This window comes from Pan paniscus, chromosome 6 (genome assembly GCF_029289425.2).
Source record: "Pan paniscus chromosome 6, NHGRI_mPanPan1-v2.0_pri, whole genome shotgun sequence".
Lineage (NCBI taxonomy): Eukaryota > Metazoa > Chordata > Mammalia > Primates > Hominidae > Pan > Pan paniscus.
This window is the reverse complement of record NC_073255.2, coordinates 84,059,714-84,085,402: the sequence shown is the minus strand read 5'-3', so window position 1 is coordinate 84,085,402 and position 25,689 is coordinate 84,059,714. Positions and strand designations below refer to the sequence as shown.

Here is a 25,689-nt window from a genome sequence, read left to right as displayed (position 1 = left end):
TAGGCTACTAGGACCGGGGGAGCTGACATTCTCCTGAATGTTGGTGGCCCTGTACTCGGAAACAGCCACCACCTCGGGAAACGTGGCAAATCCAATGGACTTTCTGCATGCCCCTGTCTTCTGGCCTGGAGATTCCTTTTCTAGGAATTTATTCTCAGCTGCATTTGCTCCCATGCAAAATGTGTGAGCCATGCAGTTGTCAGGTAAAAGCAAATGTTGGCAACAATTGGCCTGTCCACTAACAGGGAACCCAGACCTGTTGAAGAGAGATGGTATGTCTGCCCAGTGACAGAGAGAATAGGCATGCTTGCTTGCTTGCTCTTTTTTTTTTTTTTTTTTTGAGACAGGGTCTTGCTCTGTTGCCCAGGCTGGACTGCAGTGGCGTGATCTTGGCTCACTGCAACCTCTGCCGCCCCCCAGATGCAAGCAATTCTCCTGCCTCAGCCTCCTGAGTAGCTGGGACTACAGGCGTGTGCCACCACGGCCAGCTAATTTTTGTATTTTTAGTAGAGATGGGGCTTCAGCATGTTGACCAGTTTGCTCTCAAACTCCTGACCTCAGGTGATCTGCCCGCCTCAAGTCTCTCAAAATTCTTTTTCTTTCTTTTAAAAGACACATTTTCAGCCAGGCACAGTGGCTCACACCTGTAATCCCAGCATTTTAGGAGGCTGAGGTGGGTGGATTATGTGAGGTCAGGAGTTTGAGACCAGCCTGGCTGATATGTGAAACCCTGTCTCTACCAAAAATACAAAAACTAGCCGGGTGTGGTGGTGGGTGCCTCTAATCCCAGCTACTCAGGAGGCTGAGGCAGGAGAATCACTTGAACCGGGGAGGCAGAGGTTGCAGTGAGCTAAGATCGCACCACTGCACTCCAGCCTGGATGACAGAGTGAGACTCCATCTCAAACAATATATAAATAAATAAATATAAAAATAGAAGACACATTCTCCCTCAGTTGCCCAGGCTGGAGTGCAATGGTGCAATCATAGCCCACTGCAGCCCCAAACTCCTGGGCTCAAGCAATCCTCTTGCCTTGGCCTTCCCAAATGTTGGGATTACAGGCCTGAGCACCTGGCCAGATGTTTTCCTATGTATAAATATGTATGACTCTCCAAGTTAAAATAAATGAAACTGTAAGTGTAAACTGTAAGCTACTATTTGTGTATAAAAGAAAATATATATATATATATATATATATATATATATATATATATATATATGCTGATGCATTATAAGCAGAGACTGCTGCCAGAACAACTCACAAGGAACTAACAACACTAGATGCCTGTGGGAGGGAATCTGTGTGGCTGGGTGAGACTTGTAAGACTTACTTTTCTTTTTTTTTTTGAGACAGAGTTTCACTCTTGTCGCCCAGGCTGGAGTACAATGGCGCGATCTCGGCTCGCTACAACCTCCACCTCCCAGGTTCAAGCGATTCTCCTGCCTCAGCCTCCCTAGTAGCTGGGATCACAGGTGCCCACTACCACGTCCAGCTAATTTTTTGTATTTTTAGTAGAGACAGGGTTTCACTATGTTGGCCAGGCTGGTCTCGAACTCCTGACCTCAGGTGATCCACCCGCCTCAGCTTCCCAAAGTGCTGGGATTATGGGCATGAGCTACCACGCCCAGCTAGAGACTTACTTTTCATTGTAATAATTGCAAACTCTCAGTATCTTTTGAATTTGATCAAATGTGCATGTACCATACAAATAACAAAATAGGAAAACAATATAACAGAAACTAGAATCTGTGCTAGACAGCCCCCCACACACAATATCTCCTGTGTACTTTGTTTTTTGAGACAGAGTCTCAATCCTTTACCCAGGCTGGAGTACAGTGGCTGGATCTCAGCTCACTACAACCTCCCACTCCCAGGTTCAAGCGATTATCCTGCCTCAGCCTCCCGAGTAGCTGGGATTACAAGCACCCACCACCATGCCCGGCTAATTTTTGTATTTTTAGTTGAGATGGGGTTTCGCCGTGTTGGCCAGGTGACCTCAGGTGATCCGCCCACCTCGGCCTCCCAAAGTGCTGGGATTATAAGCGTGAGCCAGCACATCACAATATCTCCTGTGTACTTTGGGCAGGTGTTTCTGCTCTCATGACCTCTTTGCAGTCGATGAAACTGAACCAGCTCACAAGCTCAGGAAGCTGCCCAGGGTCACCCAGCAAGGGAGTGAGTGGTGAAGCTGGGTCCCGACCCAGCTCTGCAGCCATGCTTGCGACAATGCCCTCAGGGGAGCCAGCTCCCCAGGGCCAGTCACTGCTGTGCAGGGCCCCAAGACTGAGCCATGAAGATGAATAATTCTAGAAACTCCGCTCTGGACAGAATCTGTGAGAAGGTTCTCACCCCAGTGGAAAGACCTGCCATCAGGGAGTACTTGGGAGGCCAACCCTGGCAAACCTGGCCCCGCCCCGGTGCTACCTGTGTGACCTCCTGACCCTCCAACAGGAAATCTTCCCACTGTGAACCTCATCGAGGTCCACTGTGGAGGGACGCAGGAGGAGTAAATGAGGTGACAATTGAGAAAGCCGCTCCTCCCAAGCAGGTGCACAAAAAATCAAAACAAAAACAGGTCTCTCAGACCCAAAACCTCCGAGCTTTGAATTAAAATAAAACACATTTACTCCACATATTTTTTAACAAAAAGAAAACGTCACATCAGGAAACTCTGATTTTGTGGTAGCTGACATAGTGTTTTCTTGTACGTGAATAGAATCCTGACATGTAGTGCACATTGATGTATAGCTTTAACTGACCCTGGGTTTTGCAGACCAGGGTTTGTTTGATACACTCCATTCTAGGCCAAATCAGGACAAAAAAAAAAAAAAAGAAAAGAAAAAAAAAAAGAAAAGATCCGAATCTAGGTACTTTATAATCTGCTTTTTAACCTCTAACTGCAGAGCACGCTGATCAGACCTCATATCTTGGAGGTTTAGGAGACAAGTTAGAACTGTAGCATGTACCTGTTAATTTTGTTTAATTTATGGTGTCTCAATCTGTCTGTGCGTCTGCACGTGTGCAGGCATTGAAAGAAAGGAGAGAGTAGTCCAGGCGAGCACAGCAGGCAGTTCCAGGGCCAGAGGGGCCCATCCCCAAGTAGATAGCAGTCTACGGATCTCTCTCTGGCACAGAAGGCACCTCACCTCATACCACTCTCCTGGACACCTGATGAACTGAGCCCTCCCAGGGGAAGACACTCCCCAGGCCTGGGCAGGGCTTACATGCGCACTCTCTCTCTTCTTTCCCTTTTTCTTCCCACCGCAAGCACTGATGACCCTGTTGAACTCATGGGAAACTTCCTTTCTCTGCAGGAGAGAGAACGTGGCATTCTAGGCTCCCCACTCCCATCCCTGTAGAAATGGCCCAAACTCACACCAAAACGTGGATGCTCTTCAACTTCCAAACCTACCATTTGCCCTTCTTTCATTTCGCCTCTTAGTTCTTTTTATGCACAGTTTTAGGGCAGTCTAAGTACAAACTGAAAGTCTAACTTGTCTCTGATTCCTCCCTTGTCTATGTGTATATGCGTGAGAATAGAGGCGGGTGAGAGTGTGCGTGTGTGCAATTTTATACGTCTGTGTATTTTCTTAAGTACCTGTGCACACGTAGAGTGCATTACTGCCACCTTTTTCAATAAGCTGTTTTATCAGTTACGGCTTCTACAAGTTTGCTAATTTAGACTTCTTTATTGCCATATCTTTAACAATAGATGATTTCGGCATATATATATATATATATATATATATATATATATTATTTTTTTTTGCTTATTTATAGGTGCTGTATTTTATTATCTGATTGTTAGGAAGGGATGAAAGGGGCAAATATTCTTTAGAGGGATAGACTGCCAGCAGTATTGGGTATAATTTACAAGATGTAGTTGTCATACTGTATATTACTGATTGAAAACTTTTTGACCGTATTGTGTATCATTGAAACCTTTGTCTTAGGTCAGCGTCTTTGGATGACATTTTAATGGTGCATTCATTATTTCTTAAGTTTAATTAATATTACTTTTTTTTTATTTGGGGGGTGGGAGGGAGTTATAATTTTAAAGGTATGCTCTGGCTGTTCCACCTCCATGTGCTTGTTAATTAACTTGTAGGACTTTGACTGTAAGATGTGAAACCACGTTTCTTGCATGATGTTTTAGAGATTATTTCATTTATAGTCTTTTAACCTGCAGCTGCAGCACTTAGTTCACGTTTTCACAAATTTCGAGAGTCACTACACTAAAGACAATGCCTTTTCATGAATAAGAAGTTTTCAGAAGGCTCTAGGGGGCTGGGAGGCAGGCTGTTCGTTTGTCTTTTGTTGGGGGTATCATTTCTGAACTTGAAATCCAGTTCAGGGAGAAGAGAATTCAAAATTAGAGGAGCTTAAGGGGACACGGGTCAACATCTAGCTCGATTCAGGTGCATTGAGTAGAGTGAATTCCCATCGGTGACCCTTAGGACAGTGAGTGGCAGAGCCCTGACGACTGTGGTGTCCTCTCCACAAAACCCTCAAGGGACTTTTGTCATCATGTGTGATGAATCTTTAAATATCGTCTAATTTTCATAAGAATGAAAAGAAGTTAACAGGAAATAGTAGGCTAGGGTTTAGTTTTAAAGGCATGACTGTTATTTACAAAGGTGTTAAATCTGAGGAAATTGACAAATACAGATTTGTCCATTCTAGTGGCCAAACAGTAACAGTCTAAAATGCAGTCATTTTGACCCTCCCAAGCAATTTAGTCATATGTGTTGTTTTCTCTTTTCTGTTTTTACTTCTTAGATTTTTAACTAGGTTACTGTTGGTTCCCATTCTGTCTTTTTTGCCAGACTTACATCTGGTGCCAGATACAATCAGTTGGTTAAATTTTGCTTGCAGTTCTGTGTATTTTTTTCCTCTATTATTTATTTTTTTAAAAAAAATAGAGATCCTAACCTTAGATCTTTGATGTGAAGCTAGCACTGTCTGTAATACTTCTAAGAGCTGCCACTAAAATAATACAGTAATCCGTGGCCAGGGGAGCACCCCCTCCTGGTTGGGCCCCTCAGTTGGAGTCTAAGGGTTAATCTCTCATCTTGCTAAGCAGTATTCAAGTGCCTTGAACAGTGTCCCCTCGGCATGGCTCCCCTTCAGCAGGCTGGCATTCCAAGCAGTGGCCCCCGCAGGCAGTCGACCCCCTTCCTCTTCACGCTCTATGAGTTTAAAAAGCTGATTTGTACCTCTCCCCTGGGGGAAACGGTTCCATATAAAACACTAACACTTAATTACAAGCTCCATTATGCCATTTTAAATGGCTTCTTTTTGTTAATTGGAGGCATTGTTCATAACTTAAGGCTTTTGCCATTAACTTAGCTGGCTAAGCAGAGGCTCGGCATAAAATCAGTGTTTGCATTTAGCCTCTTGACCCGGAGTTCCGGCCCAAGCTCCCTTGTGATAGCCGAGATGGCAGGTGTGTGAGTTCTGTCCTAGACCTGTGCCCAACTCACTTCCACCCCAGAGGAGTCTTCTGTCCTCCTCCCCAACCCCCGAGCTCCCTGGTAACCTCCTCTTGAACTTCTGTATCAGTGAAGACATCTGTGGTTTCTGCTCACCAGATCTCTCTTTAGAAAGGGTTATCAGAGCCATGGAGCTTAGCTCAACTGGATTCTTCTAGATGATCTTAGGAGGCATCTTGGCATGAGGCAGCTTCTAAGCGTCTCCTGGGACAGGATCGGGGTGACAGCCCAGGGATGCATGCGTGGGAGAACTCTCTGAGAAATGCCAGGATCGTGGCTCACAGGGGCCCACCATCAAAACCTGCTACTTTGTGCAAGTAATTGAGGCAAAAGATACAAGTCGACAGCCTCCCTGGGGTAGATCCCTTGTACTTCCAAAGTACAAATACCTCCCTGCTCAGTTTCCTTCCTGTCGCCATCTTTGTTTTCTTCCCATTGAAAAACCATCCTGTCTGATGTGGATGTTCAGGTCTGCTGGTTGGCGGTCCGGGCCCAGAGTGCAGCAGAGCTCTGGGTTAAATATTCCTTTCTGGCCACCGCCCAAGCCCAGGTGGCCAGCTCTCATACCCCATCTCCCTCCTTGGCCAGGGCCAGCATCAGGCGTGCAGCTCATGACCAGTTTACACAGGCTGCAAAGAGATCGCTGTGGGCCTCGGCTGACTACTTTAAGATTATGCCACAGCCAGGCCCTAAAAAGAGAGGGGAACAGGAGTCCCCAGGTGAGCTCTCTCATGGGCAGGTGCCTTCCCGACTAAGGTTGGACTGGATGACTTTGTTCCTCCTGCATGCATGTCCTTTGATGCAAGGGTGATCAATGAACTCTGTTGACATTCTATGCAATGTTTTTCATTCCTCTGATTTTAGCAAAGCAAATCTTACTGAAAAATAACAGAGCCAGGGGAACAGACACATGTCCTTCTGGGAGTCACACAAAAGCAGAGAGATTTTGAACTGAGGGGTGACAGCCTTTGCCTTAAATGCAGTATGACAGGCGCTTCTTGGCAGACCAGTAAAAACAAAAGCCCGTAGACCTTACTCATCCCAAGGCCGACAAGCCAGCTGTACAGGGCGAGATGTAGCAACACGGGGCATGAGCGGTGGGCGTGCTGGGCTATTTGCTGTGGTACTTTAGGCCGGAGGTTTGGCTCCTGTGCTGCCAGTGGGGGGCCCTGTCCCTCCCCAGATGTCCTCCCTCTTCTTCACACTCCTCATTGTCCCTTCTACCTCACTAACCTGTGTTCTCCATCTGATGTCACCCAGAACCACACCCCACAGAACTGCGAGGCACGTGGGCTGGAGAGAGCAGAAAAGCTGCCAGCGCAGCAGACACGAACATCCCTCTGCCTGGTGGGCCGGCTTTGTGTGTCTCTCCTTTTGTGAGCGCAACACGGACAAACAGCTGTGCTCTGCAAGGCGCACGGATGTTTCCCTTCCACCTGTTCCCAAAGCTCCAGCAGCTGTTTGTTTTGCAGGCAGGGCATGGTCTCGGGCCTCTGAGGGTCTTGTCTTTGGTCTGCCTTCCTTTCTGTCCAGTCCTGCTCAGCTGTTAAGATCCATCATGGCCATTATCCTTGTCCCGGACTGCCCCAAAATGGCCACATGAGGACACTTCCTAAGATTCCCAGCTGGCTTTGGGGAACGCTGTAGCTCTTGGGTGTCTCTTGTCTCTGGCATGGTTTTAGCATCACTGCGAACACTCCTTTGCAAATATCAAACATCTCAAAGACGGAAAAGGATAGATGGCTTCCTCCAGCCTACACGCCCCGTCCACAGTTGCATCACCCTCTTATCCCAAAAGAATATGCCAGTTCCCATCCACACCGAAGAAAATCAGCTCCTGGAGCTGCTGGTTGGAGGTGGGTCTGTCCACTGTGGGGGCCAAAGTGTTCCCCTGCTGGAGACAGTTTGCAAGTAAGAACCTAAGGATGGGGACAGCATCCTGTGCTTGGGCATTGACCAGCCAAAGCTCACATTTAGAAATCCCTCAGTGCTTCTGTGGTTTCACCTGGGCATCGATGACATTAGGGAAGCCTTTGTGACCACAAGGGCAGGGCTTGTGCCCTGAGTGCCAAGGTGGTGACCTGAGGCCAGTGTGATGTGGTTGGATCTCAGCGTGTACTGAATGCCAGTCTGGCCGGCACACTCGAACGCTAAGAGAATGGTCCAATTTGATGATCTTATTTCTATTTTGATCAGGTTTTGACTTTTTGTAGATGAAAACTACCAGGGAAAAGGGGAAGCAGGTACCCAATAAAGTTTAGAAAGATCCAGTCTGTGAAACCCTTAGAGATGGGCTGAAAGTTAAGTCCACAACCCTTGGGCTTAATCAGGATGGAAGAGGAGGGGGTGTGGGGGGCAGAGCGTAAAACAAGCCCCAGCCCTACTCCCGGCCCCCCAGCCCAGTCTTCCCAATCCCAGAAGCCCCAGCGGCCTGTGCTTCTCACCACCCTGGTCGGGGAATGGAAGGAAATGCAATTTCTGCCTGTCTGCCTGACTTCCAAAAACTGCCTCCTCCTGCCCAGGCCTCTCCCACCACCACCTTCCCTCCAAAGATAACCGTGTCCATGCCATCCGTGGCATCATCTCGAGTTTTCATTTTTGGATGAAGTGACATTTAGCTTTAACAAGACATTTCCAAAGCACCTAGTCTCCTCCAAAATGCTAACTTTAAAAGTTGGGCATTGTAGGCGAAAAATCCCGAAAAAAAAAAAAGACAAAAAAAAAAAAAGGCCGGCGAGAGAAAGACATTTGGCTATGCATAAATGTGCACTTCCCCCATGCCCCCGTTCTTAAACTCTTAAGATGCCTTTGAGTTGCTTTTCATGAATCCTTTTAGTTTACCCAATAATGTTAAGAAAGCATTAGTCTGCATTACTGTAATTTCTGTAGTGTTTACGCTTTAATTTCTACCACAAAATATGCTATATGCTATGTATCAAGCTTTCTGTAATCAGAAAGAAAAGGTGCCTTATATCCCAATGTCACGGCTACATCCCTATGGAAATTAATCAGAAGCACAGTGTGTACGGAAGCATTGGGACTTCTGCTGGTGAAACAAGAGACCATTCAGCAAGACACATTGAAGTGGCACGGAGCTGCTTTTGTTTTATAATTCTTTTTTCCCCCCTTTTCCTTCTTCTTTTTTATTATTATTATTTTTTTTGTAGTTTGCTTTAAACAGAAAGCACTTAAATAGATGACTATGTGTAAAAGCTCTGTGCAATTGAAATCATTTTTCTTCATTTTAAAAAAAATATCGTATTGCACACCAAATGAACTCAAAGTAAGCTTTAGGCCAGGACGATTCAGGTTATGAATGAGTTTGTTCACTGTAGTTCCATTTGTTCATGAACCGAAGGGAAAACAGGCCTCCCCAACTCCCTCCAGTCTCCCAGCCTGCCTCTTGGTGACCACTGTGCTGGGCATGCAGGGCCCGCGGGCTCTGGCTGGAGCCGCTGGCCTGACGAGGCAGGATAGGGAGTGTCCGTGATTCAGAAGCTGAGACCCTTCCCCAGTGTCTGACGCCACAGCCATCCCTTCCAGCACTTAATCTTGTCTTGTTGAAATGGACTGACTGCTACTGACCTGCCGGCGTGCATGAGGGTGATTATAAAAGGATGTTTCCTTGAGAAAAAATATATACATATTTCTATCCTCTTCTATTTATTATTAGGTTAATCATTTAAGTACTTATCAGGAGTGTATTGTTATTTTGTGTTTTGTTGTCATAAATGCTTTTTGCTGTCACTCTAGTGGTTACTATCCTCTGCCTTCCTCTCCTCCCCTACTCCCCCAGAGAACCAAGGCATCTGGGGGATTGACTGGGGGGCAGAGGGGGTTTCCCCAGCAAAATCAAACACCTGTCTCCAGAGTAGCCACTCAAAAACTGGTGGTCTCTATGTGTCTAACTTTTTAAATGAGAGTGTTTATGAACAAAAAAATTTACCAACGTGTGAGGGAGTTGCTGAGTTGAAGAATGCTCACTTGAGGAGCTTCAGAGGAATCTTAGCAAAGCCAAGTTCAGTTCCCCAAAGCCTCCTAGAGCCTCTGGTAAGACTTCTGGGTTCATGAAGTTTCGGCGAGCCGTGGTCAGAGAGGGCGCGGTGGCCTGGCCAAGACTTTACCTCCAAGCGAGAGAGTGATTTCTTGCAAGGCCCGCACGGGTTGATATGTTTTGGTTGGTTTTTTGTTGTTGTTGTTGTTTTTCTTGCATACAAAGTTGTTCAAAACCATCTTTCAAAGCAACAGTGTTTTGTAGTACCAGGCTGTGGCTTGAGGGCTCACCTAGGAGATCATAGGTAGAGGGCCCCTTTCCCCTATAGGTGGTTCAATGTGGAGGAAGGTTGGGTGTGGAGATTGCTTGCTGTGGCCCCAAGCTCAGCCAGCAGGACACCCAGTTGTTGCCAATCGGGTGTGAAGGTGAGGCGCCCTGCCTCGATCCCATGGGCCCAGCAGAAGGAAACTTACCCCAGGCCAAGGCAAGGGCCCTGCTCACCCCAAGGTAGGCTGGGAAGAGCATCTCTTTCCATATCATCACCTCCCCTTCTCCAAGATTGCCGGGGGCCCTGATTTTGTTCTCTCTTTGAAAGAAACCCTCCACCAAAACAATGGTCCCCATCTCCCCAGAAGCCTTTTTTTTTTTTTCATTTTTCTCTAATTAGTCTATGCATTTCTCTCTCTCAAACCATCTTCTGCCTCTTCCCTTGAGAAAACGGGCATCTCACGTACCCCCATCTGAGACCTCTTGGAAAAAAAAAATCCCGTGTATTCTGGAGATGTGAGAATTCACCCAAAATTCTTAAAACGTTGGAGAATAGCTTGTTATAAAATAAAAGTGGGGGTAAAAAGAAGGTGGTTTTCCCCACATCCCTTTGCATTGAATAAGAGACCTAGTTCTTTGCATTTGTGCAATAACTCTTTGCTGCTTGCCTTGAGAGCGGGTAGCACCACGCTCCTGTCCAGACTACTAACAGCACAAGACGCACTCACAGGGTGGCGGAATCTTCCAGAAAACTCTTTATAAGCTCAGCTCCCCCCACCCCACCCCCACTCCAGCGTTTTGTCACGTCTTACATTTTAGCAGTATTTTATATTTTCTGTAACGCACCAAGTCTTAGATCTTTCTAGAGCTTGTTTGTTCATCCTCACAATCACAGATTTTTTTCTCCAATCCTCACAGAGACCCAATTGACCAAAAAAGAAAAAAGGAAAAAAAAAAAAGGCGTCTTTTTTTTTTTTTTTTGTACAAATCGCTTTGAGATGCCTCTGGTGTGTTGCTGTGTGACATCTCTCTGGTAACATTTTCTTGCTATTTGTTTTTCTACATTAAGAGTCAAAGTTGACCTAAATGGCATGGGGGTGGGGGAGGCACCCGTCGGCCCCTTGGTGTTGTCCCTCTGTCTTTGGGTAGCCATACGATGTTTGTTCTCAGCACTGTACAACGGTCCCTATATAATACGGAGAAGCAATATCACTGTATGAGACTCACACCATGTATTATTATTCACTAGCACCCTAGGTGTGATAATTGAAGTAAATATCTTTTATACAAACACAAGAATGTGAGGGTTGTTTTTATTTAAAGTGCTCTGGCCTGAGGACGAGCAGCAAACACTGTCATTCGGGGTCCAAAGGGCACCTCAAGAATTGCCGTTCCCGAGGTCGTCCTCTTTGCACCTGTCCGCAGGTCCTCGGGCATGTGGCTTCCAGGCACACAGAAAACCATGTGGTTCTAGGATACATGGGGATCTCGGGCACTGCTCTGTCAATCTGCATCTGGTTCACAGGAAGGGCTTCACCAGGGCCTGCGTTCCTACTTGCTGTTGTCACCAGCACTGTTTGCCTACCCTTGAACCAAGCCCTTGCCCTCCCTGGCGTCCGCTTCCTTGTCTGTAAAATGGAGACACCATCGCCTGTCATATAGGCTTGCTGTGGGGGACCAGGAATGGTGGCCAGTGCTGGTGCAGCACTGGGCTGGTGGTGGCAGCCCCAATCGATGGCACTCGGGCGACCAGGACTACGGCCAGTCTCCTCTGCCGTGTGGCCTGCAGCTGGTCAGTGGCGTGGCCTCAACCTTCTGTGTGGGGGTCTCACTGTGCCCCTGACTCCTGATGTAACAGAAAGACAAGTGAAAGGCACCAGTTAATGCTTGCGAGTGGGACAGTGGCTTGCGGGTCTCTGGAATGACGGGTTACTGAGAAGAGTCTCTTTCCAGATGGTGCTCGGGCTGGATGTGGGGGGAGAGCTCTGCAGAGGTGGCTGTTAGGCTTCTCCGCGCAGTTATGACTCAGAGGCTGTTGCTCATCTTGGGTTGGAAAAGAGCTGTCTGCCAGGCCGACGTGTGTCTGGTGGAAGTGGGGGATGACTTGGTCGCGTATTAATTTGGAGATTTCAGATTGTGAAATGTCCACATGTGATACAGAATCGTAAGCCCCTCTCCCAATTCAACTGGATTCAATCCTCCCTCCAGTGGGAGAACCCAGAGTATGGGATGGAGACACCCCCCAGTGCCAGGTGCCCTCGGCAGCCCCGTGTCTGATGCAGTCACTTAGGGCTGGGGGTGTCTCTAGAGTTGCCCAAAATGCTGGTCCCCTCAGATAGGAGAGGCCTGCATAAAACCCTAAGAGCTGGCCCGGCGCAGTGGCTCACGCCTGTAATCCCAGCACTTTGGGAGGCTGAGGCGGGTGGATCACTTGAGGTCAGGAGTTCAAGACCAGCCTGGCCAACATGGTGAAACCCCATCTCTACTGAAAATACAAAAATTAACCAGGCATGGTGGCGGGTGCCTGTAATCCCAGCTACTTAGGAGGCTGAGGCAGGAGAATTGCTTGAACCTGGGAGGCGGAGGTTACGGTGAGCCGAGATTGCGCCACTGCACTCCGGCCTGGGCGATAGAGCGAAACTCAGTCTCAATAAAACAAACAAACAAACAAACAAATAACCCTAAGAACTCTGCCAGTTTGGTATTTGACAGACTGAAGTCTAACGTGGTTAATTTTTCTGTTTGCTAGTTTAGGTATGCCCCTATGTATTTCATGATCTGCTAACTAAATTAAAATAAGAAATGTTAAAAAAAAAAAAAAAGAAAAAAGAAAGAGAAAGGAAGGAAGGAAAGGAAGGAAGAAAGAACAGTTGGGCACAGTGGCTCATTCCTGTAACTCCTATAGGCCCAGCACTTTGGAAGGAGGTCAAGGCAGGAGGATTGCTTGAGCACAGGAGTTTGAGACCAGCCTGGGCAACATAGTGAGACCCCATCTATACAAAAAATAAAAAATTAGTTGGGCATGGTGGCATGTGCCTGTAGTCCTAGCTACTCTGGAGGCTGAGGTGGGAGGATCACTTCTGCCCAGGAGTTCAATGCTGCAGTGATCTATGATGGCACCACTGCACTCCAGCCTGGGCAACACAGCAAGATCCTAAATCTTGAAAAAAAAAAAGGAACACTTAGCTCAAAGTCTTTTTCCTCAGAAAGTTGAGACAGGATCTCAGTCTGTCACCACCTCTTCCTCCCAGGCTTAAGCAACCCTCCCATCTCAGCCTCCCAAGTAGCTGGGACCACAGGTGTGCACCACCACGCCTGGCTAATTTTTTGTAGAGAAGGGGCTTCACCATGTTGCCCAGGCTGGTCTTGAACTCCTGAGCTCAGAAGATCCACCCACCTGGTTCTCCCAAAGTACTCGGATTATAGGAGTGAGCCACTGTGCCCGGCCTCCCCATGTGCTTCTAAAGTGAGATTTAATTAAGCAAAACTGCAGTTGCACCTGGTTTTGCAGGGCCAGCTTCAGAGGCAGAAAAAGAGTGAGATTTCATGTTCTGACTGCAACTGGGCAATGCCTCCATTCCAGGCAAATGGTTCAGCCTTGACCTTTCTCCCGTCCCTGCAGTTAAGTGGGTCTGAACAGAACCTTGTTCCTTGCTTTTGTTTTTGTTTGAGACAGAGTCTGTCTCTCTTGCCTAGACTGGAGTTTAGTGGCGCGATCTCGGCTCACTGCAACCTCTGTCTCCTGAGTTCAAGCAATTCTCCTGCCTCAGCCTCCCGAGTAACTGGGCTTAGAGGTGTGTGCCACAGCGCCCAGCTAATTTTTAGTATTTTCAGTAGAGACGGGGTTTTACCATGTTGGCCAGGCTGGTCTCAAACTCCTGACCTCAAGTGATCTGCCCACCTTGGCCTCCCAAAGTGCTGGGATTACAGGTGTGAGCCACCGTGCCCGGCCCCTTATTTGTTATTTGTTTCATTTCGTTTTGTTTTTAAGATGGAGTCTGGCTCTGTCACCCAGGCTGGAGTGCAATGGTACAATCTTGGATCGCTGCAACCTCCACCGCCTGGGTTCAGGCGATTCTCCTGCCTCAGCCTCCCAAGTAGCTGGGATTATAGGTGCCCGCCACCACACCTGGCTTTTTTTTTTTTTTTTTTTTTGTATTTTTAGTAGAGATGGGGTTTCACCATGTTGGCCAGGCTGATCTCGAACTCCTGACTTCAAGTGATCTGCCTGCCTCAGCCTCCCAAAGTGCTGGGATTACAGGCGTGAGCCACCATACCCAGCCGCGTTCCTTATTTGATGCTCTGAAGAAACACAATTGCAGGTAGACAGGGTGGCGCGACGTGATGATGAGGTATATTAGAGCACTTGAATTGTCTGCAATGGTCCTGTGTGCTTCTGTTACAAAGCCCCTCTGAGTGGCTGCCTGGGGGCATGCTGCTCCTCTCCACGGTCCTAACATGCCAGCTTTGGGGGCACACAGCTTGCTGGTGTCTACTTCAGCTCATCACTGATTCCTGTGAGGTGGCAGAGGCCTGGGCCTGCATGTACGGACCCAACCAGGGAACTGGGAGGGCTCCACAGAGCTACCGTGATGTTGCCCGGGCTCCCGGCCAGTGGGCCGTTGCTTAGCAACCGACTCATACAGTGTGGAGTGACCGGCCTCCACAGACAGGGGAGACACAGCCTGGGCCCAGCCTTAGGCAGGCATTGCTGAAGTTCCTGTCTTTTCCAAGAAATTCAGACTCTTAGAATACCAACAGGAAGGGCCCTGGTCGAGCATGGTGGGTCACGCCTGTAATCCCAGCACTTTGGGAGGCTGAGGTGGACAGATCGCCTGAGGTCAGGAGTTTGAGACCAGCCTGGCCAACATGATGAAACCCCATCTCATCTCTACTAAAAATACAAAAATTAGCCAGGCATGATGGTGCATGTCTGTAATCCCAGCTACTCAGGAGGCTGAGGCAGGAGAATCACTTGAACCCAGGAGGCGGAGGTTGCAGCGAGCCAAGATTGCGCCACTGCACTCCAGCCTGGGCAACAGAGTGAGACTCTGGCTCAAAAAAATAAAAAATAAATAATACCAATACGAAGAGCCCTTTTTTTTTTTTCAAGCAGAATCAAGTATGGATAAGTAATAGCAGAGCTTCCCATTTGAGGCAGTGGTGTGGCCTCCAGGGAGCGGGATTTGAGGACAACCCTCCCATTGTTCAGGGAGGCGTCAGTGTCTCTGTGGTCAGGAGACACTGGCTGTATCAGGATCCCAGCAGCGTCTCTTAGTGGCTGATGACCGTGAGCAAGTCTTAAGTCGATGCTCAGGAAATCTTTGAAAGAATAAATGAGTTTAACTTCCTAGTGCTTCTGTTTCTGTCTCTGTAAAGGGGATATAAAAAGCCAAACTCGGTCGGGCACGATGGCTCACACCTGTAATCCCGAGGCTTTGGGAAGCCAAGGCAGGAGGATCACTTGAGGCCGGGAGTTCAAGACCCACCCTGGGACACATAGCAAGACCCCATCTCTACGAAAATGTTTAAAATTCGCCGGATGTGCTGGCACATGCCTGTAGTCCCAGCTACTTGGGAGGCTGAAGGATCGCTTGAGCCCAGGAGCTCAAGGCTGCAGTGAGCTATAATTGCACCACTGCACTCCGGCCTGGGTGACAGAGTGAGACCCTGTCTCCAATTGAAAAAATAAGAGGTAGGTGGCTCATGCCTGTAATCCCAGCACTTTGGGAGCCGAGGCGGGTGGATCACGAGTTCAAGAGATTGAGACCATCCTGGCTAACATGGTGAAACCCTGTCTCTACTAAAAAGACAAAAAAATTAGCCAGGCGTGGTGGCAGGCACCTGTAGCCACTCAGGAGGCTGAGGCAGGAGAATCGCTTGAACCCAGGAGGCAGAGGTTGTAGTGAGCCGTGATACCTCCACTGCACTCCAGCCTGGGCGACAAAGCAAGATTCCATCATGGATGGATGGATGGATGGATAACTCACAGAGTTACTGAGAGGACCCAGTGAGAAGACCTGGAAACCACTCACCCAGCACCCAGTGGCAGGGCAGAGCCTGGAAGGATCCAAGTGAGGCCTATGCAGTTACTGGCAGTGGAAGCAGCAGAGGACTGGCTGGCCCTGCCAGGGTCTTGCTGCCCGTGGCCAGGCCCCATCTCCTGGGGTCTTTAGTCTCCTCTAACACACATGGCCTCTGGGTTTGGCTGTGATGGGGTGGGACTGAGCTGTGGTAGATGCTTACATCAGACGGATTGCAAAGAGGGCCAGCTGTGCCCCAGCCTGGGAGACCCTGCAGCTGTGGGAATCCTGGTGCAACTTTCCAACTGAGGAAACAGATGCTTGCTGTGGGGTAGTATCCACTCGCCTGTGAGCTAATACATACCGAAGGCTGACCGTGGGCCGCTGCCTTACACGCTGGGGTTATTACAGGGCAAACCAGGAGCTCACCTTCTTGTGGGAGGTACAGACAGTAGACGTAATAAATAAGTGAATGAGATAGTTGCTTTGAAGGTGATCAATGTTATAAGGAGGATGGGAAGAGCAAGTGAAAAGGGTTAAACTTTTTTTTTTTTTTTGGAGATGAAGTCTTACTCTGTTGCTCAGGCTGGAGTGCAGTGGCGTGATCTCGGCTCACTGCAACCTCCACGTCCCAGGTTCAGGCGATTCTCCTGCCTCAGCCTCCCAAGTAGCTGGGATTACAGGTGCATGCCACCACGTCCAGCTAATTTTTGTATTTTTAGTAGAGACAGGGGTTTCACCACATTGGCCAGGCTGGTCTCAAACTCCTGATCTCAAGTGATCCACCCGCCTTGGCATCCCAAAGTACTGGGATTACAGGTACGAGCCACCACACCTAGCCTTTTTTTTTTTTTTTTTTTTTTGAGATGGAGTCTCACTGTTGCCCAGGCTAGAGTGCAGTGACACAATTTCAGCTCACTGCAACCTCCTCCTCCCAGGTTCAAGCAATTCTCCTGCCTCAGCCTCCCAAGTAGCTGGGACTACAGGTGCACACTGCCATGCCCAGCTAATTTTTGTTATTTTTAGTAGAGACAGGAGTTTCATCATGTTGTCCATTCTGGTCTCAAACTCCTGACCTCAGGTGATCTGCCCGCTTCAGCCTCCCATAGTGCTGGGATTACAGATGTGAGCCACTGCGCCCAGCCGAAAGGGGTTAAAGTTTTAAATCGGGTGGTCAGGGTAGGCCTCCCTAAGAAGTTCACTTCTCTGTTTAATTTATTATCTTTTTCTCTTTATTTTTGAGACAGGGTCTCACTCTGTCACCCAGGCTGGAGTGCAGTGGTGCGATCTCAGCTCACTGCAACCTCCACCTCCGGGGTTCAAGCGATTCTCCTGCCTCAGCCTTCCGAGTAGCTGGAATTACAGGCGTGCATCACCATGGCCGGCTAATTTTTGTATTTTTAGTAGAGACGGGGTTCACCATATTGGCCGGGCTGGTCTCGAACTCCTGGCTTCAAGCGATCTGCCTGCCTCGGCCTCCCAAAGTGCTGGGATTACAGGCATGAGCCACCATTCCCAGACAGAAGTTATCTTCTTTTTTTTTTTTTTTTTTTTTGAGACAGAGTCTTGCTCTGTCACCCAGGCTAGAGTGCAGTGGCGTGATGTCAGCTCACTGCAACCTCCGCCTCCCAGGTTCAAGTGATTCTCCTGCCTCAGCCTCCCAAGTAGCTGGGATTACAGGCGCCCACCACCGCGCCCGGCTAATTTTTGTATTTTTAGTAGAGATGGGGTTTCACCGTCTTGGCCAGGCTGGTCTCGAACTCCTGACCTCAGGTGATCCACCCGCCTCGGCCTCCCAAAGTGCTGGGATTACAGGCGTGAGCCATCGCGCCCAGCCCAGAAGTTAACTTCTAAACAGTACTGGCAGAGCTGAGGGAACGAGCCCTGCAGATGTGAGAAGGAAGGACGTTCTAGGCAGTGGGAACTGCCAGTTCAAAGGTCTCGTGGTGCAAATGTCTCTGGAAACCAGCATGGCCGCAGCACTGTGACCAGGAGGAAGAGTGGGAGGCGATGAGGTCAGAGAGACCAAGGAGAGGCGGAGCATGGGGGCCTTGTCGGCCATTGCTGAGGCTTTGGTTTTTACTCTGAGTCAACTGGGAGGCATTCGAGGGTTTGAACAGAGGGTCCTGGCTCTGGTGGGGAAACAGGAAGTAGGATTTATTGGTAGGAGTGAGTAAGGAGGGGTCAGCACAGGGGAAGCCCTCAGAAGCTCACCCAGGAGGCCACAACTGGGGCTGCGTTTAACCCCCCCAGCCATGCCAGATGAGCTGCTTCTCAGCCACCATGTGGGATCAATTTCTTCCACACTGAACTTGGTCAAGGCCCGCTGCTTTGTGCTGTGGATCTTCTGGCAGCCAGGGAACTTAGACTTGGCCCTGCATATGGCCTCAATCACACGCTCATGGTTCTGCTCTTAGTACAGATAGACACAATGACCTGGCCAACATAAACCCTGGCTGTCACACCCTGGGGCTTTCCAAGGGCACCCCGAATACTTGCCTGGTGCCTAGACCACAGACAGCACGAGGTCAGAGACACAAATGTCCAGTGGAAAGAATTGTCTCCAACGTTCCTTAGGGCAACCCATGTAAGAAACAGACTGTGTGGCCGGGCGTGGTGGCTCACGCCTATAATCCCAGCACTTTGGGAGGCCAAGGTGGGTGGATCACCTGAGGTCAGGAGTTCAAGACCAGCCTGGCCAACATGAAGAAACCCTGTCTCTACTAAAAATACAAAAATTAGCCGGGCATGGTAGCGGGCGCCTGTAATCCCAGCTACTTGGGAGGCTGAGGCAGGAGAATTGCTTGAACCCTGGAGGCAGAGGTTGCAGTGAGCCGAGATTACACCACTATACTCCAGCCTGGGCAACAAGAGCAAAAATCTGTCTCAAAAGAGAAAAAAAGAGAAAGAAAGAAACAGACTGTGTACTTTACTGAGGAGGCTGCTGTTTGCAACCACTGCACCCTACAAGGTCACTATTTTTTTTAAGAGACAGGATCTCACTCTGTTGCCCAGGCTAGACGGCAGTGGCATAATCATCGCTCACTGCAGCCTTGACCTCCTGGGCTCAAGCAATCCTCCTGCCTCAGCCTCCCAAGTAGCAGGGACAGGCGTGCACCACCACACACGGCTAATATTTTAATTTTTTGTAGCGACAGTCTGGCTATGTTGCCCAGGCTGGTCTCAAACTCCTGGACTCAAGCAATCTTCCTGCCTCAGCCTCCCAAAGTCCTGGGATTACAGGCATGAGACAGTTGCACCCGACCAACTTTTTAAAAGGCTCTCTCTGGCTGCTGCTTGGTGCCCAGATCGTAGGTTGCAGAGGGAGGCTAATGAGGAGACTGATGCCATCATCGCAATGAGAGATGGTCATGACTCGGACTAGGTGGCAGCAGTGGTAAAAAGGGACTGGATTCTGGAGATATTTTGAAAGTAGAGCCAAAAATGAGACTTAAGGCAGGGGCAGTGGCTCACGCATGTAATCCCAGCACTTTGGGAGGCCGAGGTGGGTGGGTCACTTCAAGCCAGGAGTTTAAGACCAGCCTGACCAACATGGTGAAACCCTGTCTCTACTAAAAATACAAAAATTAGCCAGGCGTGGTGGTTCATGCTTGTAGTCCCAGCTGCTCGGGAGGCTGAGGCAGGAGAATCTCTTGAACCCAAGAGGTGGAGGTTGCAGTGAGTTGAGATCACGCCACTGCACTCTAGCCTGGGTGACAGAGTGAGACTCCGTTTCAAAAAAAAAAAAAAAAGAGAGAGAGAGACTTAAGACAGATTCAGCATCAGGAGTGATGGAGAGGAGTGAGGCCACCTCCCGGGGTTTGGTCTGGGCCACCGAAGGGTCGCAGAGAGCTGGGTCAGGCCGGGAAGGGGGTCTCTGCCTATCCCTGCAGATGTCACCTCCCAAGGCTGGACTACAGGGGTCCACACTTGGGCTTGGGGAGTACAGACTTGGGGAGGAAGGGATCAGGCTGAAATTCAGACCTGTGAAGGTTGAAATGCCAGTAGAAGATCAAGTAGAAGATAAATCCAAGGAGAGGCGTGGACTGGAGTCCCACACTGGGGAGGCATCGGCTTGTCAATGGCATCCCGCATGGCCAGAGCGGATGAGGGGGCAGAGTGAGGCATCTGCGGATGGTCCCTGTGCAGCAGCGGCAAGAAGCTTAGCAGGGAGAGCAAGGACCAGTCAAGGAAACAGGGCAGAGCAGCCAGCCGGGGAAGGAGGCCCAGGAGGGTCGGTGACCTGGAAACTAGCTGCTAACACAGCAGCTCAGATAAGAGCCAAAAAACAAGGACGTGGCAATGTGCGGAGGTCATTAGGGACCTTGGCAAGGACAGTCAGCGTGAGGGGTGGCAGAGTCTGATGGGAAGGGCTTGAGGAATTGGAGGAGCAGAATTAGACGCTTGAGAAGAGACAGCTTCTTCAAGGAGTTTTGCCGGAGTGGGGTCAAGGGAAGGGGCGTGTGTGCATGTGTACATGCCTGCTAGGAGAACATGCTTGCATGCATGTAGAAGGCAAGAGCCGGTGCTGCAGGAGAGGGTGGCATTGCTGGAGACCCCATTGCATAGGGGTGGGGGCCAGCACCTGCAGGCATGGGGAGCCGGCCGGGGGGGCTCAGTGGTCACCTGAGGCTACCTGCAGGATCTACAGGTGCAGAGGCAGGGAGGGGTGGATGAGGCAGCAGCTTGGCCCCCTCAGTGTCCTCCTAGCAGAGATACCATGTGCACCGAGCGTCTCCACCTTTCCTACCTGGCCTGCAAGTGATTTAATAAGACAGGGGCAGCCGGGCGTGTGGCTCATGCCTGTAATCCCAGCACTTGGGGAGGCTGAGGCGGGTGGATCACCTCAGGTCAGGAGTTCGAGGCCAGCCTGGCCAACGTGACGAAACTCTGTCTCTACTAAAAATACAAAAATTAGCCAGGCATGGTGGTGCATGCCTGTAATCCCAGCTGCTTGAGAGACTGAGGCAGGAGAATCACTTGAACCTGGGAGACAGAGGTTGCAGAGAGCCGAGATCATACCATTGCACTCTAGCCTGGGTGACGAGTGAAACTCCGTCTCAAAAGAAATAAAAAATAAAAAGACAGGGGCCCCTCGCGCCTTCAGGAAAACCATAGGTACAACACCGCTGGCCTCGCTATGATAAGTCTCTGCATTTAATCCTTCTGCAGTCAGAAATCATGCCTAGACTTTTTTTGGGCGTGGTGCAGAGAGGGACAGGGTCTTGCTCTGTCACCCAGCCTGGAGTGCAGTGGTGCAATCGTAGCTCTCTGCAGCCTGGAACTCCTGGACTCAAGCGATCCTCCCGCCTTCGCCTCCTGAGTAGCTGGGACCACAGGTGCACACCACGATGCCCGGCTAAGTTTTGTATTTTTCTGTAGAGATGACGTTTTGCCATGTTGCCCGTGCTGGTCTCAAACACCTGAGCTCCAGCGATGCTACCACCTCTGCCTCCCAAAGTGCTGGATTCCAGCCATGAGCCAACGCACCGGGCCCTCCTGAAGTCTTGACCTTAAAGATGCTTTGATCCCCTCCTCCCCTCTGTGAGGTGCCCCCTCTAGGATGTCTTTGTGGGTTCTCCCAGAGGATGAGGTCCCAGTCTTTCCTGAGGGGAAGGGGACCGTCTTGGGCCCTTACCCCACAGACTCCTTTTCTGAGCCCCTTTCCCTGTCTTATGCTCACTTATCCACCCGTCGCCTGTCATCCCTCTCTCCCCTAAACAAAATCTGTCCCTCTCTCCTGGGTTTCTGGGTTGCAGATGGTCCATTCCACACACTCTATGCTTCTCAAGCTCCCCTCTCGGGCACACGTTACTGCTCTTCCACCACTTCTGCCCGTCGGGCTGTGCCTTGCAGCCCTGCATGCCCCCACCACCTTGACGACAACACCTTCGCCTTGCTCAGCCTCTCTGTAGCTTCTGACCCCCTGACCCTCCGTATTCATTGACCCTCCTGCCTCATCTTGGTGCCTTCACATGCATCCTCCTGGTGTCTTCCCTGCCTCCTGCCGCCTCTTCTCAGGGTCTTTGCAGGACCCCCTTTATGGATCACCCCCTGAAGCTCTGGCCACCTCACAGCAGCACTGTCTCAGGACCTGTCCACCACCGCTGATTTTCTGTATGAGCTGTTCTTGCATTGCTATAGAGAAATACCTGAGGCTGTGTAATTTATCAAGAAAAGGGGTTTCTTTGGCTCATGGTTCTGCAGGCTGTACCAGAAGCGTGGCGCTGGTGTCGGTTTGGCTTCTGGGGAGGTGTTGGAGGCTTTACTCATGGTGGAAGGCGAAGTGGGAGCAGGTGTGAGACATGGCGAAGCCAGGAGGAAGAGAGAGAGAATGGGGGTGGGGGAGGTGCCACGCTCCTTAAACAACCAGATCCCTATCTCAGAGACAGCACCACGCCACAAGGGACCTGCCCTGTCCCCCAAACACCTCCCACCAGGCCCCACTTCCAACACTGGGGATTAATTACTTTTTTTTTTTTTTTTGAGACAGGGTCTCACTCTGTCACCCAAGCAAGAGTGCAGTGGTGTGATCACAGCTCACTGCAACCTCTGCCTCCTGGGCTCAGGTGATCCTCCCATCTCAGCCTCCCTAGTAGCTGGGACTACAGCTACACCACCACACCCAGCTAATTTTTTGTGTGGGTTTGTTTGTTTGTTTGTTTGTGTAGAGACAGGGTTTTTCCATGTTACCCAGGCTGGTCTCGAATTCCTGGGCTCCAGTGATCCTCCCTCCTCAGCCTCCCAAAGTGCTGGAATTATAGGCAAGAGCCACTGCACCTGGCTTGATTACATTTCAACATGAGATGTGGACAGGGATGAATATCCAAACTATATAATTCCACCCCTGCCCCCTCACGCAAATCTCATGTCCTTCTCACATTGCAAAATACAATCATGCCTTTCCAACAGTACCCCCAAAGTCTTTTTTTTTTTTTTTTTTTTTTAGATGGAGTTTCACTCTTGTTGCCCAGGCTGGAGTACAATGGTGCCATCTCAGCTCACTGTAACCTCCGCCTCCCAGGTTCAAGCCATTCTCCTGCCTCAGCCTCCCAAATAGCTGGGATTACAGGCACCCGCCACCATGCCCGGCTATTTTTTTTTTTTTTTTTTTGTATTTTTAGTAGAGACGAGTTTTCGCCATGTTGGCCAGGCTGGTCTCAAACTCCTGACCTCAGGTGATGTGCCCGCCTCGGCCTCCCAAAGTGCTGGGATTACAGGCGTGAACCACCACGCCCACCCCCAAAGTCTTAACTCATTACAGCATTTTGGTCACAACCATCGAACAAGTCTCTAAGAAGTTCCAAACTTTCCCTCATCTTACTGTCTTCTTCCAAGCCCCCCAAATGCTTCCAAGCCCTGACCGTTGGGGCCCTAGATCTCCTCAACCAGCATATCCAGCCTCAGGTCCACAGGTCCAAACCCCACCACACACATGCCCTTAGCTGTTCACAAGCACCTTCATGCTTACCAGAACCGAGCCAGCCAGCTGCCCACCCCTTCCCCCACAGGGGGCCAGGCCCGGGCCTCCCCACCTGGGTTCTGTACAGCGATGGGGTCCACAGCTCTCTCTCCAGCTCCTTCTGTGGCCTCGCCCCAGAGCCCTGTACTCTAGAGGTTGAAGAACTTGCCGAAGGTCGTGAAATTCATAAAAGGCAGGGCCAGAATGCAAGCCCAGTTCTGGACTTGACATCAAGTGGCCACCAGAGATGTTACCCCAGCTTCCCCACCTGCGTGTTCCAGCCTCCAACAGAGAAGGCAGGGTGAGGCAGCCGGTGGGGGATAGGGGACCCTCCCGTGGCCGGTGAGGCCCTGTCCTCTAAGTACATCTAACTGAAGCCCCTCTCTGGGGGAAGCCCGCACAGCCAGTCTCCTGGCCTTTGCTTCCTCCCAGCGTGGAGTGACAGTTTCAAAGCACAGCTCTGGTTGCTGCTGGGATCCAGCTGGGCTCTGGGACAGTGTCCAGATCCTGTCCCCTGCAGCCTCCAGTTCTCTGTCCACCCCCCTCTACCCACAGCCTTCCCTCCAGTCTCACCATCTGCCAGCCTCTGCTGCCCTGTCTTACCCAGCCTGTTCTCTCTGCCTCACGAGCAGCCATCCCCCAATTCTGCTGCCCGTGCAACTGGCCTGTGCTCCTATCACCCCAAGCCACCTCTTCAGGGATGGCCTCCCCCAACCACTCAGCCCTGCACCCTCAGATCCCCTCAGGAGCTAACCCAGTGCCCAGAGCATCTGCAGCAGCGCCAATGGCCAGGCCTCCAGGCCAGCTTAACACATGGGCCTTTTCCAGGATAGCGGGCCACCAGCTGGGAACTGGGGCAGCCTAGGATAGAGGGTTTGCAGCCAGGGTGCTCACACCTGCACAGAACGTCACCTATATACACGGCAGGACTGTGTGCCCACCCCTGCAGTAGCAGACACAGGAACAAGTGCACGGGGACCAGGCCCACGCACCCCATCATCTCCCTGGTGCCCACGGATGGTGCTGGGAGCTGCAAGTTGCTGCCACCCCAGGGACCTGAGCAAGACCACACTGGGGTGGTCACAGACTCGGGGCAGATAAAACAGGCAGTGCAAGGAATCATCTCAGCAGCTTTTTATCCACCCCTCTTGCCAGGCGCACACCTCCAGGGAAAAGGGCTCACTCTGGCCGGGCAAAAGTCACCTCTGCAAAGGTTCTCCATCTCAGCCCTGTCTCTCTGTCCCCCGGACCCTCATCCCTGAGGTGGAATGTGGCTTCCCTGAGCCCTGTTGGAGCTTAATGCCCTCTTTTTATCCCAGGAGTCTGTCCCCATGGTCCCAGCACGGTTCTTGGATGTGCTCCTGTTTGTGGCCAAACTGAAGCATCCCCTCCCTTGGTCCAGGACCTTCACCTCTATTAATGTGACCCAAGGCCCCATTAGCTTTCTGGTGGTTTCCTCTCCCTACATCTCACAACCGCTGTCCACCTCCCATCCTAAGCATGAGTGGCCGGCTCTGCCATCCCATCCCACAGGCCAGGACCCAAGGACTCTGTACTCAGGCCAGGAGGGCATGGTATTTATCGTCTCTCTGGACCTCTCCCCTTTGGGGTCTCCTTAAAGTCCCTGCAGGTGGCCCAGGGCCAGCCCCAACCCTGCCCCCGACAGTCCTCCCTCCAAGGCCGGGTCCTGCCTTCAGGTCCTGCCTCTTCCCTCATCCCCTCCTCACTTCCGCAGATACCACCTTCCTGCCAGAGACCCAGGGGCTCAGTGAATGTCTGAAGGAAGAAATCCATTTAGGGGCCCAGTGCGGTGGCTCACGCCTCTAATCCCAGCACATTGGGAGGTTGAGGCAGACAGATCACTTGAGGTTGAGACCAACCTGGACAACATTGCTAAACCCCGTCTCTACTAAAAATACAAAAATTAACTGGGCATGGTGGCAGGCGCCTGTAATCCCAGCTACTCAGGAGGTTGAGGCAGGAAAATTGTTTGAACCTTGGAGGCGGAGGTTGCAGTGAGCCGAGATGGAGCCACTGCACTCCAGCCTGGGTGACTGAGTGAGACTCTGTCTCAATAAAATAAAATAAATCCATTCGGGGCCTGAACGAGGCGAGACTCTGGTGTGGGCAAGGGCTTAGACAGAGCTGGGGGTGGATGCCTTGGGTTTGGTCCCAGGTTGGGAAGCCTCCGTTCTTTGACTGTAAAATGTGAATCGTCTTTTCTGACTCATCTATAAGGACTTGGTGTGCAGTGGGAACCCAGGAGCATGTGGGGGTGAGGTTGGGCTGCCCCATCCTGGCCCAGGACACTGAGCCTAGCCAGGGCAGGTATGACAGCCGGTCAGCAGGCCGCGCAGTCAGGGATGAGTCCACAGAGGAGGCCGCACATACCATTTCCCTGGCACTGCCCACAGCCTGCGGCCTTTGTGCCTTTCTGAGGCCACAGTGCC

General features: G+C 50.5%; 1 protein-coding gene, 1 long non-coding RNA gene and 1 pseudogene across 2 annotated transcripts in view; 2 read left to right on the top strand and 1 right to left on the bottom strand.

Annotated features, from left to right (window-relative positions):
- Positions 1 to 1,426, top strand: part of LOC100990062 (putative postmeiotic segregation increased 2-like protein 1) — a 37,956-nt pseudogene extending 36,530 nt beyond the window's left edge.
- The window catches only part of LOC129393016 (protein CASP-like), a 63,218-nt gene that overhangs the window by 25,903 nt on the left and 11,626 nt on the right, over positions 1 to 25,689 (top strand). The gene's annotated exons all lie outside the window — the stretch shown is intronic.
- On the bottom strand, positions 3,761 to 25,161 carry LOC134730688 (uncharacterized). The gene is made up of 2 exons (XR_010112608.1): positions 23,313 to 25,161; positions 3,761 to 11,600 (listed from the first exon to the last, which is right to left on the bottom strand). It is a non-coding gene; the product is annotated as an uncharacterized LOC134730688 (long non-coding RNA).